This window comes from Neovison vison, chromosome 6 (genome assembly GCF_020171115.1).
Source record: "Neovison vison isolate M4711 chromosome 6, ASM_NN_V1, whole genome shotgun sequence".
Classification (NCBI taxonomy): domain Eukaryota; kingdom Metazoa; phylum Chordata; class Mammalia; order Carnivora; family Mustelidae; genus Neogale; species Neogale vison.
Genome location: NC_058096.1, coordinates 152,365,034 through 152,379,702, shown reverse-complemented (window position 1 = coordinate 152,379,702; position 14,669 = coordinate 152,365,034). Strand labels below are relative to the sequence as shown.

Genomic DNA, 14,669 nt, shown 5'->3' with positions numbered 1-14,669 from the left:
GCAGGCTCCCCACTGACCAGAGAGCCCGATGTTGGGCTCAGTCCCAGGACCCTGAGATCAAGACCTGAGTCAAAGACAGAGGCTTAACCCACTGAGCCACCCAGACGCCCCTGAAACTCACTCTCCCTAAGCTTGTTTCCTAAGGTATAAATGATAGGACTGAAGAAGATAATTTCTAAAACCCTGTCCTTCTTTAGGATTCCATGAAGGATGCTTCTGAATCATCATAACATGGAGAAATTATAATGCAAATTTAAGTGCCAAGTTTACTAACAACTCGTACTTATGTTCAAGATTTCAGCCATGTCCAACATGTTTGGCAAGGTTTTTTGTTTTTTGTTTTTTGTGTATTTTTAATTCTGAGTTCCTAAGGAAGTGTGAGTATATATGACAAAGAGTAAATGTCCCATGTCAGAATAAACGAGGTCCCCTATCACCACTGTTTCTTTTGCATTTATAATACCTCTCATTATGTCATTAATTCTTTGGTGCATTTTGGTGGTCATTTATCAATATTTTTAGTTTTGAAGTGTCATTGTGCTAATAATGCTTTGCTTCTTTTTTTTTCTTTTTTCCCAGATGTTTTTGGCATTTTTGTTTTTTTGTTTTTTGAGAGAAAGAGAGGGAGAGCACCCCTGAGCTAGGGTTGGGGGGAGGGAGAGGGAGAAAGAATATCTCCAGTACACTCCATGCCCAGCACATACCCCAACAACAGGCTTGATATCATGACCCCAAGATCAACTCGAGCCAAAATCAAAAGTCAGACACTCAACTGTTTGAGCCACCCAGGCACCTCTCAGATGATTTGACCAAAGATGCACTGACAGTCCTCTAAAAATTCATGGAATTAATGTCATTATGAAAATGATAGCACCAATAGCTTTGAAAATCATTATGAGCTGACCTATCAATAGGTGATAATAGGAATTAGAATATTTATATATATTTAGATGAAGGGGTCTGAGGCAATTCCCACCAGTCGCCTCCATGCCCTTTGTTAAAGCCAGCCAGAACTGGGATGAAGCTATCCAAAACTTAATTGAGTAGATTTTGCCAGCATAATCCTGACATTTCAGCTACCTGCATCCCGGGTACCACTGTATTTTCTACCCCTTGATAACTATAACTCTATAGCTAAATAAATCAAAGAGATCTGGGCCTGTAAATGTCTACTACCACTTTGCAAACGTTATAAGATCGGCAACTTGATCAAATTCACATGATTTGTGAAAGTTATAGGAGGGATCAGAATAGGGGATTTTTAAGATTGGTGTAGTGCTTAACCATTATATCAACTGCCTTCAAAACAGAGATGCTGTATATATCAACCCTTCTAGTTTAATCAATCTTCACGTCTTTGGGAATCCAGGTATTCAACTCCAGGGCAATCAAGTGCAGTAGGGAAAAGAATATGCTACGGCAACAAACTGTCATGGCTCCAATCGCTATTCAGCCCGGGCACATCCGTTTGGCTAAGTAAGCCTTATGTATCCTTTGTATCATCTCACCATCTATAATTACATAAATCTATTTTTTAAAATATTCATTTAGACAATTCTCTATTTAAAATACGTACATCTATGTCCAAATATATAAAATGATAATAATCTCTACCTCATAAGCTTGTTCTGAGGGTTAAGTGGGGTTTACCTAAAATGGTAACAGTGGCGGCACAGAATAAGTACTCATTAAATATTAGCTCTTCTTGTAATTATTTCCTTCCTGTTAAATATAAAAATATTTAGTCCTTGGCCTTCTCCGAGGTGGTTAAGAAATAGAAGGGGAGAGTCCCAAAGGATAGCTTAAAACATTACTACTTAGACTGTCAAAATCTTCCACTAAGAAATTTGGAAGGTAAAATTATTTGCGAAAAGGATAATTTTCATTTACCATTTATATTGTTGTTTTTAATGTTAGGGATTACATTAACTATGTTGTCATTGTCCTTAACCATACAAATACCCATAGGTTCAAAGCTTTTGTTTATTTGTATGTTTGTTAGGTACTACTGAAGTGTCTATTACCTCACATCTATTCTTATACAAGCATACTTCCTCCAAAATTTGTCATTCCCCAGCATCCGCATTCCAACAGACACATACAGCCTCTCCTTCAAGCTCTATTTCATCCCAAGAGTTTCTCTTTTATGAAAAGAACCAGTAAAAGACTATCATATTTGCATGGTCTCTTCAGTCTACAGTGGTTCAAGGTATCAATAGCTGGACCTTTAAAAATATTTATTTATTTATTTATTTATTTATTTTCCAGAGAAAGAACATGAACACGGGGAAGGGAAAGAGAGAGGGAAAAGAGAGAATCTCAAGCGAACTCCTCACTGAGCACAGATTTCCCCAGTGCTGGATCACACAACCCTGAGATCATGACCTGAGCCACAATCAAGAGCCTGACTGAGCTGCCCAGGTGCCCCTCTATAACTGTACCTACTAACAACAGTCATGTTTGCTAGATTTGGGCTAGTCAGGCAAGTAAACATTTGAAAGACTGCGTGTATCTTAGTGTAGAAAACAAAAAGGGAGAAGAAAGGGAACATTTGCTGAAATTTCTTTTCCACACAAAGCACTATTAATACAGAAGTAAAAACTAAAGGAAAATAAGAAGAATTTATAATATTTATAACCATATCACATCAGGCATACAAACCCTTAAGACAAAAATCCTTTTTAATTGGTTTCTAAAGCTACTCTTAAAAATTTTATATATAAGTACCTCCCAAATTAAAATTTAGCTCTATCTTTTAAAGAGGAAATTAAAAATTACTGTATCTCATAGTGAATTACATCTCCCAATGGGACTTTTAGCCTATGATGTGCATATTGTCCTACTGTATCAATATTACTAGGATGTCTTTCTTTTCCTTTATTAAATGCAGTATATGTAAAAAAAATAGCTGTCATTTTATTACAACAAAAAAAATGGAAAGGAAGGAAATACTTTTTTATGGAAAGCATTTGTGAATATTTTGGCAAGCAACTCTTTTTTTTTTTTAAAGATTTTATTTATTTGACAGAGAACACAAGTAGCAGAGAGGCAGGCAGAGAAAGGAAGGGAAGCAGGCTCTGCACTGAGCAGAGAGCCCTATGCGGGGCTCGATCCCAGGGTCCTGGGATCATGACCTGGGCTGAAGGCAGAGGCTTTAACCCGCTGAGCCACCCAGGCGCCCCGGCAAGCAACTCTTTTCTAAAGCAAAGTTTTATGTCCTAGGAAGCACTATAATGCTACTGTGAGTGGAAAATCACTCACTCACATACACATACATACACACACAGCAAAAGGCAAATTACGCTATTTCTTGATTTCCCTATTCCTAATTACAATCTAGGCAAGGCTTTCTGAGAGTGCCCAATCATGAAACAATGGAACACAACTGAGAATACCTGACTCAGCCACTAGTCAGACTAGAGTTAAAGGAATTTGATTCTTTGGCTCAGTTACAGTATGTTGCGTTAACAATTACTTCACAAAGCGGTGATATGCTTTAAACAACAAGAGAAGGTATTTAATGGGCCATTGGTTCCAGTTCGTGTTTGAAATCTCCCAGTGACAAACAGGTACTTTCTGCATGGCTAGTCCTGTATTCTCTATGCTTTGCAAAGTAAACATCTGATGAAGGTAAATAAAGTAAGGCTTTTTTTTTTTTTAAGATCCAAACCGCTATAAACAGAAAAGCCACCTATCTAATATACCTGTGAAGAATTATATCAAATCTTTCTTCCCAGTGTTTTGTTAAAGTATCCTAATGTACTAGAATAAAAACTACTAAACAGGCTAATAACATATTTTCATACATTCTGAAGAAAAAAATACTTCTGAGGAAAAAGGTATTTCCAAACATAAGTTATCTCACTTCTTTACTCTTCCCCTTCTTTGGGTTTAGAGAAAGACCCTAAGTATTCATAATGTGGTGTTTGTAGTTGTTGTTGTTGTGTTTTTTTTTTTTTTTTAAATGACACCCATGAGCAGAAAGCAAAATCTGATAATGGCCACAAAATAGGCGACCAGATTATTTCAGGATGATGCCTGGAAATAGACACCTGAGCACTCGTGCTAGAAACTTTCAGAAAAATCCAATTCACTTTTCTATGCTTTCATTTCATACAGCTAGAAGAGGTACAGGATTATCCACAGTCAACTTCCTCCAGGGGGATTCAACTTCTTGGGGGAAACAAATACATTGAAGTGAACACACTTAGTATCAAGATTCTTACCTTCAACACCTTTTCTAAGCCAATGTGAGAAGCCCCTAATTCACATTGCTAGGATGCTTTTGGACATAAAAATATGTGACTCCACATAATACCTACATATTCACCAGCTATCCAGAGTGCCCATGCATTCTCCAAATGCAGCCAGGTCCCAAATAACATTTTCTTTCCATTCTAAGAGTACTCTGTAAAACATTAGCCAATCTTTAATAACTACCCAATTATTATATTTTACGTTTTCATAACTGAGTTTTATGTAGTTACGTGTTGAGTATTAACTCACTTTTACCCTAGCTTGTCAATTGAAGTTTTACATTTAATTTTTTAAAGAACAGCCAACACTTTCTGGTATTTATTCTTATTCTTAAACAGCACTTGGGTCAAACAGTTTGTTGATATACTTGATTATTCCACATACAAGCCTAATTTGAACTAATGGCATCTTTTATTTTCCAAAGTTGAAAAGAAAATAGAGCTATTATGGGTCTACTCTTCATGCATTATGAAGACATCAAATTGGTGGGATCTTTCTATAAAGAATTTATTTTTAAATCCTTTTGCTGAATCACCCACTGTGTATATTAATTCAAAAAATACAGGCAAAGACTGAAAATAGAGTCTCCACAGTCAATTAACCCCCAGCTAACTCATTTTTCACATGCCTTCTGTATTGATACCAGACTCAAAAAAGGTACTGCATTTATTTAATGGATGAAACATTATCCTTTCAGCAAATGTGGTTGTTTGCCTACTTCTAGATGGCTCATTCATTCTTTGGCATTTGGGGATGCTAATGGATTATAGCTATGGCTTTAGGGATCCAGTTGGAATGTGGTGGGGCCTTTTCTTTGATGGGCCACATCAGTCAGGTTTCACCTACAAGAGAAGTCCACAGCTCAATAATAGTTTGAAGCATTAACAAGTTCAATCTACCACTGAGTCGCCACAGCCAGCAAGAACTGTGGTGGGCTGAACTATGTCCCCTCAAAATTCATGTGTTGAAGTCTTAACCATCAGTTAAGCCTTAACCACCCACACCTCAGAATGTAATCCATATTTGGAAAGAGAGCCTTTAGATATGGTCATATGGTCATATGGGTAGGCCTAAATCTAATATGACTGGTGTCCTTATAGATTAGGACAAAGATAGGCACAAAGAAGAGACCATGTGAGGACACTGGGGTAAGACAGCCATTTGTGAGCAAAGGAGAGAGGCCTCAAAAGAAACAACCCCACCATATCTGGTTATCATACTTCTCACCCCCAGAACTGTAAGAATATAAATTTCTTGTCATTTAAACCACCCAGTGTGCTATATTTTATTATGGCAGCCTTAGCAAACTAATACAATAACACCTATCCAAGGCCTGGTAAGCTTTGGAATAAAGAACAGAAATGAAAATATCCATACCGCTCTCCCTCTTTTAGTGCTTTGCTCAATGCTTTTGCAGTTGGTCCCTCTAAGCCCTAACCTAACACCTCCAACCTCTTTGTCATCCAACATTTGGGTGGATGACAGAGGCCAAGAAATATCCCAGTACGACCCAGAACAGACAACTAATAATCTAGAACCTAATTCTTGGCCTTATAGTCTGGACATTCTTTCCCTCCCTTGCCCACACCAGAGATAATCAAACTCTTGAATCATGGATCCACACCAAGTAAATTTCACAAGTTCACTGCACAAACCAAAATGTCATTTATTAACTTACAACTTGAGAATAACACATTACAAAGAATACAAAATAGGAGTTTCCAGTTGGGAGAACTGAAGAAAACTTCTCAAAAGAGGAAGTGTTTGAAGAAAGGGCACTATTTTGGCAATCAGAAGCTTTTTGTACTTCTTTGGGATAATTAAAACAATTTCTCCAAAAAAGTTTATTTTTTATACCAGTGTATTATTTGGTAAGTTACTATTTTCTTTTTTTATATATATTTTATTTCTTTATTTGACACAGAGAGAGAGAGATCACAAATAGGCAGAGAGGCAGGCAGAGAGAGAGGGGGAAGCAGGCTCCCTGCTGAGCAGAGAGCCCCATGCAAGGCTTGATCCCAGGACCCTGAGATCATGACCTGAGCCGAAGGCAGAGGCTTAACCCACTGAGCCACCCAGGCGCCCCGGTAAATTACTATTTTCAAACTACAAATAGTCTCACCAAAATTCTGTGGCTCTAACACTACATTTACAATCTGACCGACTCTAAGACAACAGTCCCTGAAGGCTAATCTGCCCTACAGTCTCTTGGAGGGGCTTATTAACACACAGATCACAGGGCCCTACTCCCAGAAATACTGATTCAATAGGTAGAAGTTGGGTCTGAAGAATTTGCGTTTCTAACACGATCCCAGGTGACACTAATATAGGTAGATAGTGTTTTGAGAACCACCACTTCAAGAGAATAACACACCCACAGCAAAGCACGTGTGGTTAGTTACTTGCAAGGCTCCAGAGACTAAGGGAGCTTTCTGTAGACACGGAAAACTACTTTCAAAACTGCAAACAATATTTGCCTTTGATCAAATGATATTCCATGTTAAAAAGGCAGACTATAATTTTTTGTCAGAGTTTTTGCTTAAAATAGCCAACATAATCACTACTTAAAACCCACGTAGAGTTGGTTTGGAATTTTTTCAGGTACTTTTTAGAAAGAAAATCCAATGAAAACACATGGGCCATGTCTATGTTAACTCTCTTCCTTCACTTAAAATAACTAGTGGCTAACTTGTAGTTTGATTGAATTAGATTGCTAATATAGTGAAAAAACTGGCAAGCAGATGATTAGAATTGGTTAGTGCAAAAGCTGGTTCTTTAATTAGAAATGGGTATAAATGTGGAGCAAATATACCAGACCAAAGATGAATACTTTCAAATTCTAACATAAAACAAAACAAAACAAAATCATTAAGTTGCTGGTTCTTAGAGTTTGTAACCCTTGAGCTACACTTTAGATTATATATTTTGGATTCATAGTTTGGGTATATACCCTACCTTCTTAGTGAAAGCTTGTGAGAAAGGGGTTTCCATGCAAAAACGATTGAAATCACATCTTTTGTGTACTTTCTGCAATTGATCATAGCACATTTCAGCATGTTGAACATTCTTTAAAATTTGGTCCACTAATGTGGAAAGAAAATGGGTTTTTGTTCAATTAATATGGACTGGAATCTGAACCCCACCATGCCTATGATGTGGGAAAAGTTATTCAATACCTCAGTACCCCAGTTTTCCTGATCTGTAGGATCTGCTTTCAGAAATGACTATAAAGATGAAATAAAACAGTGTGTGTTAAAACACCTACTACAATGTGTGGCATGTTGACATTCTTCCTGTTCTCTTACTAAATTCTGCTTTATGCTTTGTTGTTTTTATATTTATTTTATGGCATAAAAATGATCACTTGGGTAAAATTTCTCTTGTTTTGTTTTTATGTAAAATCTACACAACATGTGGGGCTCGAACTCAGCACTCTGTGATCAAAAGTCAAATACTCTACTGACTAAGCCAGCCAGCTGCCCCTTGAATTTGGTAGAGCCAACATGTCACAGTTTAAATGTTTGCCAAAACCCACTTAGGAAGCACATGCCTTAGCACTCCTATGGATTCTCATTTATACTCTGATTCAATTCACAATTTCTTCTTCACTTGCTCAGTCTCCTCCTGGTAATCCCTAATGATGGTTCAGCCTATTCTCCAGACTCAACCATGTCAATGCTTCCCCCACTATCTTCCCAAAGGCTTTTACCTTCTAACTTTGTACCAGCATCCACTGCTTTAGTTCAAAATTCTAGACCTGGGTCAAGATGGCAGAGGAGTAGCAGACTGAGATGACATCAGGTTGCAGATAGTTATCAAACCATTCTAAACACCTATAAACCCAATAGGAGATCAAAGAGAAGAAGAGCAGCAATTCTAGAAATAGAAAATTGACCACTTTCTGAAAGGTAGGACGTGTGAGAAGTGAATCTGAAGCAATGGGAAGATAGACTGTGGGGGGAGAGGTTGGCTCCCGGTAAGTGGTGGAGCAATGGAGCACAAAACTCAAACTTTTAAAAGTCTGCTCCACTGAGGGACATTGCTCCAAGGCTAGGTAGGGGTGGATACCTCATGGGGGCAGTGTGGTTCAGGTTCCAAGGGGTCACGGAAGGATCGGGGCTGTCTGAATGTAGCAGAGCTCACAGATATCAGAGCAGGGCAGCCGACTACAGAGACAGAGTTGAGGAGTGAGTTCTTAGGTTGGGGTTCCCTTAAACCATGATCTGTGGCATAGTTGGGCCACTGTTCTTTGAGCAGGGACCCCAGAAGTGGCAGATCCAGGGAGACTCACCTTCCTTCTCTGGAGGCAGGAATCTTCTGGGTTTGGAGACACCAAATGGGGCCTTGTGCCAAAGACAGAAATGCTTGGTCACAGGCCGGGTGAGCTCAGAGCACGGCCGAAGACCAGGGAGACAGGAGGAATTGACTGCTTTTCTCCAAGGACACAATGAGGGGTGGGGCCCCGAGCTCTTGGCTTCTCTGGGCTGGAGATTGGGAGGCCACAATTTTCATTCCCATCCTCCAGACCTCTATGGAAAGTGTTCAGGAACAAAAGCTCCCAAGAGTGAACCTGAGCATATTACTTAGCCCAGCTCCTGGCAAGGGTAGCACAATTATACCTTGAGCAAAGACATTTGAAAATCACAGCAACAGGTCCCTCCCTCAGAAGATCAGCAAGACCATCCAGCCAAGATCATGCTCAGAGATCAAGGAGAACAGTGGAATTCCAGAGGAGGGAAAAGCAAAGCATGGAATTCATAACTTTCTCCCCATGATTCTTCAGTCTTACAAAGTTAATTATATTTTTAATTTTTTTCTTATTCTAATTTTTTAAACTTTGCCTCTTACCTCTTTTAACATTTTTTAACTAGTTTATCTTAACAATACCTTTCTTAAAAACAAAAAAACTTTTTAAACCTTCATTATTATAGTCATATTTTATCCTTCATTGTATCTTACATTATTCTTTGGATACATATAGGACTTTTTTTTCTAAAAAATTTTGGGATGCAATTTCTTGTAATAGATCAAAATATACCCTAAATCTAACACAGGGCTCTGTTCTAGTCTACAGCCCAAGCAAATTCTCTCCAATTTCTTTCCCAACCAACTTATCTTATTAATTTCCTTTTTTAGAATTTTTTTTAATGTCCATCTTTACAGTCATATTCTATCCCATCATTGTGCTTACCTTTATTTTTGTATATATATACGTTTTTTCTTTCTTTAAAATTATGGGAGGTAGTTTCTTCTAAGAGATCAAAATACACCCCAAATCAAGTTGGTGGCTCTGTTCTATTCATCAGTTGAATATATATCTTTTTTAATTAAAAAAAATTAAACTTCTTTTTATTCCCCTTTCTTCTCCCCCTGGTTTCAGATCTCTTTTGATTTGGTTAGCATACATTTTTCTGGGGTCTTTGCTACCCTTTTAGTATTTTATTCTCTCATTCATATATTCTTATCCAGATAAAATGACACGGTGGAAAAACTCACCACAAAAAATAATAATAATAATAATAATAAAATAAATAACAAGAAGCAGTACCGAAGGCAAGGGACCTAATCAATATGGACATTGGTAATATGTCAGATCTAGAGTTCAGAAAGACAATTCTCAAGATGTTAGCTGGGCTCGAAAAAGCCATGCAAGATATTAGAGAAATTCTGTCTGGAGAAATAAAAGCTCTTTCTGGGGAAATAAAAGAAAAAAATCAAACTAAGCTGAAATTTAAAAAGCTATTAATGATGTACAATAAAAAATAGAGGCTCTTACTACTAGGATAAATGAGGCAGGAGAGAGAGTTAGTGATATAGAAGACCAAATGACGGAGAATAAAAAAGCTGAGCAAAAGAGAGACAAACAGCTACTGGACCAGGAGGGGAGAATTCAAGAGATAAGGGATATCATAAGACAAAATAATATTAGAATAATTGGGATTCCAGATGAAGAAGCAAGAGAGAGGGGGATAGAAGGTATGTTGGAGTGAATTATTGCAGAAAATTTCCCTAATATGGCAAGGGGAATAAGCATGAAATTCTAGAAGGCACAGAGAACTCCCTCAAAATCAATAAAAATAGGTCCACACACCATCATCTAATAATAAAATTTACAAGTCTCAGTGACAAAGAGAAAATCCTGAAAGCAGCCCAGGAAAAGAAGTCTATAACATATAATAGTAAAAATATTAGATTGGCAGCAGATTTATCCACAGAGACCTGGCAGGCCAGAAAGAACTGGCATGATATATTGAGAGCACTAAAAGAGAAAAACATGCAGCCAAGAATACTATATCCAGCTAGGCTATCACTGAAAATAGAAGAAGAGATAAAAAGCTTCCAGGATAAACAAAAATTAAAAGAATTTGCAAACACCAAACCAGCCCTCCAGGAAATATTGAAAGGGGTACTCTAAGCAAAGAGAGAGTCTAAAAGTAGTAAACCAGAAAGGAACAGAGACAATATACAGTAACAGTCACCTTACCAGCACTACAATGGCACTAAATTTGTATCTTTCAATAGTTACCCTGAATGTAAATGGGATAAATGTCCCAATCAAAAAACCCAGGGTAACATAATGTTAAAAAATCAAAACCCATAAATATGCTGTCTACAAGAAACTCATTTTAGACCCAAAGGCACCTCCAGATTTAAAGTGAGGGGGTGGAAAACAATTTACCATGCTAATGGACATCAAAAGAAAGCTGGGGTGGCAATCCTTATATCAGATAAATTAGACTTTAAGCCAAAGACTATAATAAGAGATGAGGAAGGACACTATATCATACCCAACGGGTCTGTCCAATAAGAAGATCCAATAAGGGACGCCTGGGTGGCGCAGTTGGTTAAACGACTGCCTCCAGCTCAGGGCGTGATCCTGGAGTCCCCCGGGATCGAGTCCCACAACAGGCTCCCAGCTCCATGGGGAGTCTGCTTCTCCCTCGGACCTTCTCCTCGCTCATGCTCTCTCTCACTGTCTCTCTCTCTCAAATAAATAAAATAAAATCTTAAAAAAAAAAAAAAAAAAAAGAAGATCCAATAATTTTTAATATCTATGCCCCTAACATGAGAGCAGCCAACTATATAAGCCAATTAATAACAAAATCAAAGAAACACATCAACAATAATACAGTAAGAGTAGGGGACTTTAACACCCTTCTCTCTGCAATGGACAGATCATCCAAGCAAAAGATCAACAAGGAAATAAAGGCCTTAAATGACACATGGTACCAGATGGACATCACAAATATATTCAGAACATTTCATCTCAAAGCAACAGAATACACATTCTTCTCTAGTGCACATGGAACATTCTCCAGAACAGATCACATCCTGGGTCACAAGTCAGGTCTCAACAGGTACCAAAAGATTGAGATCATTCCCTGCATATTTTCTGACCACAGTGCTCTGAAACTGGAACTCAATCACAAGAAGAAATTTGGAAAGAATCCAAATACATGGAGGCTGAAGAGCATCCTACTAAAAAATTAATGGGTCAACCAGGAAATTAAAGGAATTGAAAAAATTCATGGAAACAAATGATAATGAAAACACAACTGTTCAAAATCTGTGGGACACAGCAAAGGCAGTCCTGAGAGGAAAATATATAGTGATACAAGCCTTTCTCAAGAAACAGGAAAGGTCTCAATTACACAACCTAACCCTATGCTTAAAGGAGCTGGAGAAAGAACAGCAAAGAAAGCCTAAGCCCAGCAGGAAAAGAGAAATAATAAAGATCAGAGTAGAAATCAATGAAATAGAAACCAAAAAAATAGTAGAACAAATCAACGAAACTAGGAGCTAGTTCATTGAAAGAATGAATGAGATTGATAAAATCCTGGCCAGACTTATCCAAAAGAAAAGAGAAAGGACCCAAATTAATAAAGTCGTGAATGAAAGAAGAGAAATTACAACCAACACCAAACAAATACAAGCAATTATAAGAACATTTTATGAGCAACTATACACCTGCCAATTTGACAATCTGGAAGAAATGGATGAATTCCTGGAGACATATAAACTACCAAAACTGAACCAGGAAGAAATAGAAAACTTGAACAGACTCATAACTAGTAAGGAGATGGAAGCAGTAATCAAAGATCTTCCAATAAACAAGAGCCCTGGGCCAGATGGCTTCCCACGGGAATTTTACAAAACATTTAAAGAAGAACTAATACTTATTCCCCTGAAACTGTCCCCAAAAAATAGAAATGGAAGGAAAACCTCCAAACTCATTTTGTGAGTAAAGCATTACCTTGATCCCAAAACCAGACAAAGTCCCCATCAAAAAAGAGAACTACAGACCAATATCCTTGATGAACACAGATGTGAAAATTCTCACCAAAATACTAGCCAATAGGATCCAACAGTACATTAAAATGATTATTCACCACAACCAAGGGAGATTTATTCCTGGGTTGCATGCTTGGTTCAACATCTGCAAGTCAATCAGTGTGATACAATACATAATAAAAGAAAGAATAATAACCATGATACTCTCAATAGATGCTTAAAAGCATTTGACAAAGTACAGCATCCTTTCTTGATCAAAACGGTGTAGGCATAGAGGGTACATACCTCAATATCATCTTAAGCTATCAATGAAAAACCCACAGTAAATATTACTCTCAATGAGGTAAAACCGAGAGCTTTTCCCCTAAGATCAGGAACACGGTAGGGATATCCACTATCACCACTGCTATTCAACATAGTACTAGAAGTCTTAGCCTCTGCAATCAGACAACAAAAAGAAATTAAAGGCATCCAAATCACCAGAGAAGAAGTCAAACACTTACTCCTTGCAGATGATATGATACTTTATCTGGAAAGCCCAAAACACTCCATTCCAAAACTGCTAGAACTCACACAGGAATTCAGTAATGTGTTGGGATATAAAATCAATGCACAGAAATCAATTGCATTCATATACATTAACAAGACAGAAGAAAGAGAAATTAAGGAGTCAATCCCATTTACAGTTATACCCAAAACCATAAGATACCTAGGAATAAATCTAACCAAAGAGGCAAAGAATCTGTACTCAGAAAACTATAAAGTACACGTGAAAGAAAATGGGGAAGACACAAAGAAATGGAAAAATGTTTCATGCTCACAGATTGGAAGAACAAATATTGTGAAAATGTCTATGCTACCTAAAGCAATCTACACATTTAATGCAATCCCTATCAAAATACCATCAATTTTTTTCAAGAAATGGAACAAATAATCCTAAAATTTATATGGAGCCAGAAAAGATCCTGAATAGTCGGAGGAATATTGAAAAGTTGGCAGCATCACAATTCCAGACTTCAAGCCCTATTACAATGCTCTCATCATCAATAGAGTATGGTACTGGCACAAAAATAGACATACAGATCAGTGGAACAGAAAAGAGAGCCCAGAAATGGACCCTCAACTCTACACTCAACTAAACTTTGACAAAGCAGGAAAAAATGTCCAATGGAAAAAAGACAGTCTTTTCAACAAATGGTGTTGAGAAAATTGTACAGCCACATGCAGAAGAATGAAACTGGACCAATTCCTGACAACAGACAAGGACCATTTCCTTACGCCACACAAAAATAGACTCAAATGGATGAAGGACCTCAATGTGAGACAGGAATCCATCAAAATTTTTGAGGAAAACACAGGCAGCAACCTCTTTGACCTTAGCCATGGCAACTTCTTCCTAGAAACATCGCCAAAGGCAAGGGAAGCAAGGACAAATATGAACTATTGAGACTTTATCAAGATGAAAATCTTTTGCATAGGAAAGGAAACAGTCAACAAACCAAAAGACAACTGACAGAATGGGAGAAGATATTTGCAAACGACATATCAGATAAAGGGCTAGTATCCAAAATCTAGAAAGAACTTATCAAACTCAACACCCAAAGAACAAACCATCCAGTCAAGAAATGGGCAGAAGACATGAACAGACATTTCTGCAAAGAATACATCCACATGGCCAACAGACATATGAAAAAGTGCTTAACATCACTCTGCATCAGGGAAATACAAATTAAAACCACAGTGAGATACCACCTCAACATCAGTCAGAATGGCTAAAATTAACAAGTCAGGAAATGACAGATTTGGTGAGGATGTGGAGAAAGGGGAACCCTCCTACACTGTTGATGGGAACGCACGCTGGTGTAGCCACTCTGGAAAACAGCATGGAAGTTCCTCAAAAAGTTGAAAATAGAGCTACCCTAAGACCCAACAATCACACTCCTGTGGATTTACCCTAAAGATACAAATGTAGGGATCCGAAGGGGCACGTGCACCCAAATGTTTATAGCAGCAATATTCATAATAGCCAAATTATGGAAAGAACCTAGATGTCCATCAACAGATGAATGGATAAAGAAGATGTGGTATATATATATATACAGTGCAGCTATACTATGCAG

General features: G+C 37.7%; 1 protein-coding gene across 7 annotated transcripts in view; it reads right to left on the bottom strand.

The window, feature by feature from the left end:
* The window catches only part of RBMS3 (RNA binding motif single stranded interacting protein 3), a 582,541-nt gene that overhangs the window by 523,603 nt on the left and 44,269 nt on the right, over positions 1–14,669 (bottom strand). The window lies entirely within an intron of this gene.